At 36.2% G+C, this 5909-nt stretch overlaps 1 non-coding gene across 1 annotated transcript; it reads right to left on the reverse strand.

Moving 5' to 3' along the window:
- Positions 1-5153: 5153 nt before the first annotated feature.
- LOC112718879 (small nucleolar RNA R71) lies at positions 5154-5257 on the reverse strand. The gene has a single exon (XR_003161205.1). It is a non-coding gene; the product is annotated as a small nucleolar RNA R71 (small nucleolar RNA).
- Between the last annotated feature and the right edge of the window lie 652 nt (positions 5258-5909).

Here is a 5909-nt window from a genome sequence, read left to right on the forward strand (position 1 = left end):
CAACTCCAAGTGCACCAATTCCTCAATTCAATTCCAACCAACAAGAATTTCTAAGCTAAACCATATAAATTACCAAAATCAAAATATAGGATTAAAAAATATGGCAAATCATAAGGGTATAGAGCTTTCTTACCTTACCCACTGTGAATTGGGTTAAAACCCAATAGCAATCAAGTGCTAGATTATACCTAAATACCCAAAATCACAAAAACTATTCATTCACCATAACCAAAGTTCCAAATTTATTGGGAAGAGAGAACTGGGCCTGATAATTCAAATTTCTCACTGGTGAACGAAATTGACTCCGCAATATTTGCACAGATAGACCGGCAAGTACACCGGGTCGTCCAAGTAATACCTCAGGTGAGTGAGGATTGATCCCACGGAGATTGTTGGTTTTAACAAGCAATGGCTATCTTATAGATCTTAGTTAGGTGGATAGAAAATATAGTTGTTGTGGAAAAATGCATAAAAACAGAATAAATAAAGTATTACTGGCTTGGTGTGAAATCAATGATAAGAGAACGGTTGAGAGTTCGGAGATGCTTCCTCCTTCTGGATCAACTTTTCTCACTGTCTACTTCAACTTCTAATGATTCATTCCATGGCAGGCTGTAAGTGATTAATGCTTGGTCAGTGGTCATTAATCTCCTCTGCTTCAGATCAAACGCCAGGTCAGTGGTCATCCAATCTGAACAGGGGTAAAGCTCATGCAGTCAATTCCCTTGGTTATCCTACTCAAAGAGCCATAGATAAGGTCAGATCTTCCAAATCAGAGAATGCTGCTTCCTAATTCTAGCCTATACCACAAAGGCACTAATCGCCCCGTACCTCGGCTAAACTGATGTCTCCAAGTCTCCAACGAAGTCATGGATTAGCCGTCTAAGAGATGTATAATCAAATTTGTGGTTCAATACTATTCCATCAAGGACTCACACGAACCCATGTAGAATAGGAATGATGGTCAAGTTACACTCCCAATTCATTATGATGAAGAATGAAGATACATCTTAGAATGGAATCAAGCATAGATTGAAATAGAATAGTGATATTATTAATCCATAAGAATCAGCAGAGCTCCTAACCTTAACCTAGGAGGTTAGTGACTCATAGCTTATAGAAAAGTAATGAAAGGTTTAAATGGGTAAAGATAATGATAAACATGGGTGATCTCCTTCTTAAATACTATCTAATGACTAAGTATTACAGAAAATAAGATAGACTAGGTTGACAATGCAAAAATCCACTTTCTGGGCTCGCTTGGTGAATAATTAAGCTAAGCTTGGCGTGACTCCACAAGTTGGTACTCCCTTTTGGGTGTTGGACGCCTACCTTGCTTCCCTTTTAGGTGTTGGACGCCAGCTGCTCCCTTTTGAGCGTCCAACACCAGGATTGGGGTTGGTACCTGGCATTGAATGCCAGTTTTAGACCTTTAATTTTAGAGATAAGTGATGAGCGGATAATTTATACGCTTTTTTGCATTGTTTTTACATAGTTTTTAATATGTTTTAGTTACTTTTTAGTATATTTTTATTAGTTTTTATGCAAAAATCACATTTCTGGACTTTACTATGAGTTTGTGTGTTTTTCTATGATTTCATGTATTTTCTTGTTGAAATTGAGGGACCTGAGCAAAAATCTGATTAAGAGGCTGAGAAAGAACTGAAGATGCTGTTGGATTCTGACCTTCCTGCACTCGAATTGGATTTTCTGGAGCTATAGAAGCCCAATTGGCGCGCTCTCAATTGCGATGGAAAGTAGACATCTTATGCTTTCCAGCAATGTATAATAGTTCATACTTTGCCCGAGATTTGATGGCCCAAACTGGCATCCAAATGCCCACCAGAGACCCATTTTTGGCGTAAAACGCCAGAACTGGCACCAAAGCTGGAGTTAGACGCCCAAACTGGCACCAAAAGTGGCGTTTAAACTCCAAGAAGAGCCTACGCACGTGAAAGCTTCAATGCTCAGCCCAAACACACACCAAGTGGTCTCCGGAAGTGGATTTCTGCACTATCTACACTTAGTTACTCATTTTTTGTAAACCTAGTTTACTAGTTTAGTCTAAATAGCACTTTTTACTATTGTATTCATATCTTTAGATCATTTTTTAGACTATCTTAGGATCACTTTTGATCTCTTGATCATGTTTTGGGGGCTGGCCACTCGGCCATGCCTGGACCTTCATCACTTATGGATTTTCAACGGTGGAGTTTCTACACCTCATAGATTAAGGTGTGGAGCTCTGCTGTTCCTCATGAATTAATACAAAGTACTATTGTTTCTCTATTCAATTCACGCTTATTCTTGTTCTAAGATATTCACTTGTACTTCAACCTGATAGATGTGATGATCCGTGACACTCATCATCATCCTTCCTTACGAACGCGTGCCTGACAACCACCTCTGTTCTATCTGCGAGAGCTTAAGTATGTATCTCTTGGCCTCCTGGTTCACGACGCATGGTTGCCTCTCCTGACAATAGAATCTTCCATTCCGTGAGATCAGAGTCTTCATGATATAAGCTAGAATCAATTGGCAGCATTCTTGAGATCCGGAAAGTCTAAACCTTGTTTGTGGTATTCTGAGTAGGATCTGGGATGGGATGACTGTGACGATCTTCGAACTCATGACTGTTGGGCGCAGTGAAAGTGTGCAAAAGGATTAATGGATCTTATTCTGACACGATCGAGAACCGACAACTGATTAGCCATGCGGGAAACCGTAGCGAACATGTTTCCACTGAGAGGACGGATGGTAGCCATTGACAACGGTGATCCACCAACACACAACTTGCCATGGAAGGGAGTACGCAAGATTGGATGAGGACAATAGGAAAGCAGAGGCTCAGAGGGAACAAAGTATCTCCATACGCTTATCTGAAATTCCCACCAATGAATTGCATAAGTATCTCTATCCTATTTTGTGTTTTATTTCTTTTTTTAATCATCAAAACATCATAACCATTTGAATTCGCCTGACTGAGATTTACAAGACGACCATAGCTTGCTTCAAGCCGACAATCTCTGTGGGATCGACCCTTACTCACGTAAGGTATTACTTGGACGACCCAGTGCACTTGCTGGTTAGTTGTATTGGAGTTGTGTATCACAATTCCGTGCACCAAGTTTTTGGCGCCGTTGCCGACGATTGTTCGAGTTTGGACAACTGACGGTTTATCTTGTTGCTCAGATTAGGTAATTTTCTTCTTGTTTCAACCTTTATTTTATTTTCAAAAAGTTTTCAAAAATCTTTCAAAAAAAATTTCTCTCCTTTTTCGTTTTTCCAAAAAAATTTTTGAAAAATTACATATAAAATCATAAAATCAAAAATATTTTGTGTTTCTTGTTTAATTCTAGTGTCAAATTTTAAGTTTGGTGTCAATTGTATATTTTTAATTTTCCTTAAAAAAAATTTGAAAACTCATGCATGGTGTTCTTCATGATCTTCAAGTTGTTCTTGATGATTGTCTTTGTTTGATCTTGTGATTTTCTTGTTTTGTGTCTTTTCTTGTTTTTCATATGCATTTTCAATTTGTTAGTGTCTAAACATTAAAAACTTCTAAGTTTGGTGTCTTGCATGTATTTCTTTTCTTAAAAATTTTTCAACAATGTGTTCTTGATGTTCATCATGATCTTCAAAGTGTTCTTGGTGTTCATCTTGACATTCAAAATGTTCTTGCATGCATTTTTTTGTTTTGATCTTAAATTTTCATGTTTTGAGTCATTTTTGTGTTTTTCTCTCTCCTCATTAAAAATTCAAAAACAAAAAAATATCTTTCCTTTATTTCTCTCATAAATTTCAAAATTTTGGATTGACTCAGTCAAAAATTTTTTTAAAAAAAAGTTTAGTTGTTTCTTATGAGTCAAGTCAAATTTTCAATTTTATAAAAATTTCTATCTTTTCAAATCTTTTTCAAAAAAATCAAATCTTTTTCATTTTTCTTCTTAATATTTTCGAAAATTTTAAAAATTGATTTTCAAAATCTTTTTCCTATTTTTATTTCATATTTTCGAAAACCTTAAGGATTTGATTCAAAAAAAATTTCAAGTTTGTTACTTTCTTGTTAAAAAAGGTTCAATCTTTAAATTCTAGAATCATATCTTTTAGTTTCTTCTTAGTCAAGTCATCAATTTCAATTTTCAAAATCAAATCTTTTTAAATTTCTTTTTCAAATCTTTTTCAAAATAAATTTCAATCATATCTTTTTCAAAACCAACTAACTACTTTTTCACTTTTCATTTTCGAAAATCACCTTCCTCTTTTCAAAAATCTTTTTTATTAACTAATTATTTTAAACTCTAATTTTATTTTATTTCTTCTAATATTTTTGAATACTAACCAATAATTAAAATAAAAAAAAATATTTTTCTTTTCTTTTCTTCTAATTAATTTTTGAATTTCTTCTCTCTCTCATCTCTTTCTATTTATTTATTTAATTACTAACACTTCTCTCTTTCTTAAAATTCGAACCCTCTCTCCCTCTTTATGTTCAAATTCTCTTTATTTTCTCTCTACCCCATTCTTCTCTTCTTCTCTTCTTCTCTTCTTCTACTCACATAAAGGAATCTCTATACTGTGACATAGAGGATTCCTCTTTTTTTCTGTTCTCTTCTTTTTCACATGAGCAGGAACAAGGACAAGGATATTCTTGTTGAAGCCGATCCTGAACTTGAAAGGACTTTGAGAGGAAGCTAAGAGAAGCTAAAGCACAACTCTCTGGAGAGGACCTGACAAAAATTTTCGAAAAAGAAGAAGACATGGCAGCCGAAAATAACAACAATACAAGGAAGATGCTTGGTGACTATACTGCACCAACTTTCAACTTCTATGGAAGAAGCATCTCAATTCCTGCCATTGGAGCAAACAACTTTGAGCTTAAGCCTCAGTTAGTTTCTCTAATGCAATAGAACTGCAAGTTTTATGGACTTCTATCAGAAGATTCTCATCAGTTATCTAAATTCTTACAGATCTGCGATGCTGTTAAGACCAATGGGGTTGATCCCGAGGTCTACAGACTTATGCTTTTCTCCTTTGCTGTGAGAGACAGAGCTAGGACATGGTTGGACTCACAACCTAGAGAAAGCCTGAACTCTTGGGACAAGCTGGTCAATGCTTTCTTGACCAAATTCTTTCCACCTCAAAAGATGAGTAAGCTCAGAGTGGATGTCCAAACCTTCAGACAGAAGGAAGGTGAATCCCTCTATGAAGCTTGGGAAAGATACAAGCAATTAACCAAAAGGTGTCCTTCTGACATGTTTCCAGAATGGAGCATCATATGTATATTCTATGATGGTCTGTCTGAGTTATCTAAGATGTCATTGGACTATTCTGCTGGTGGATCTCTTCATCTGAAAATACCTGCAGAAGCCCAGGAACTCATTGAAATGGTTGCAAATAACCAGTTCATGTACACTTCTGATAGAAATCCTATGAATAATTGGGTGACTCAGAAGAAAGGAGTTCTTGAGATTGATACTCTGAATGCCATATTGGCTCAGAACAAAATATTGACTCAGCAAGTCAATATGATTTCTCAGAGTCTGACTGGATTATAAGCTAAAGACGCCTCCTCTGAAGGAAAAGCTTATGACCCTGAGAATCCTACAATGGAAGAGGTGAATTACATGGGAGAATCCTATGGAAACACCTATAATTCTTCATGGAGGAATCACCTAAATTTCTCATGGAAGGATCAATAGAAGCCTCAACAAGGCTTCGATAACAATAATGGTGGGAGAAATAGGTTTGGCAATAGCAAACCTTTTCCATCATCTTTTCAGCAACAGACAGAATTCTAAGCAGAGCCTCTCTGGCTTAGCAAACATAGTCTCTGATCTATTTAAGGCCACTCTAAGTTTCATGAATGAAACAAGGTCCTCCATCAGAAATTTGGAGGCACAAGTGGG

Source organism: Arachis hypogaea, chromosome 10 (assembly GCF_003086295.3).
Source record: "Arachis hypogaea cultivar Tifrunner chromosome 10, arahy.Tifrunner.gnm2.J5K5, whole genome shotgun sequence".
NCBI lineage: Eukaryota > Viridiplantae > Streptophyta > Magnoliopsida > Fabales > Fabaceae > Arachis > Arachis hypogaea.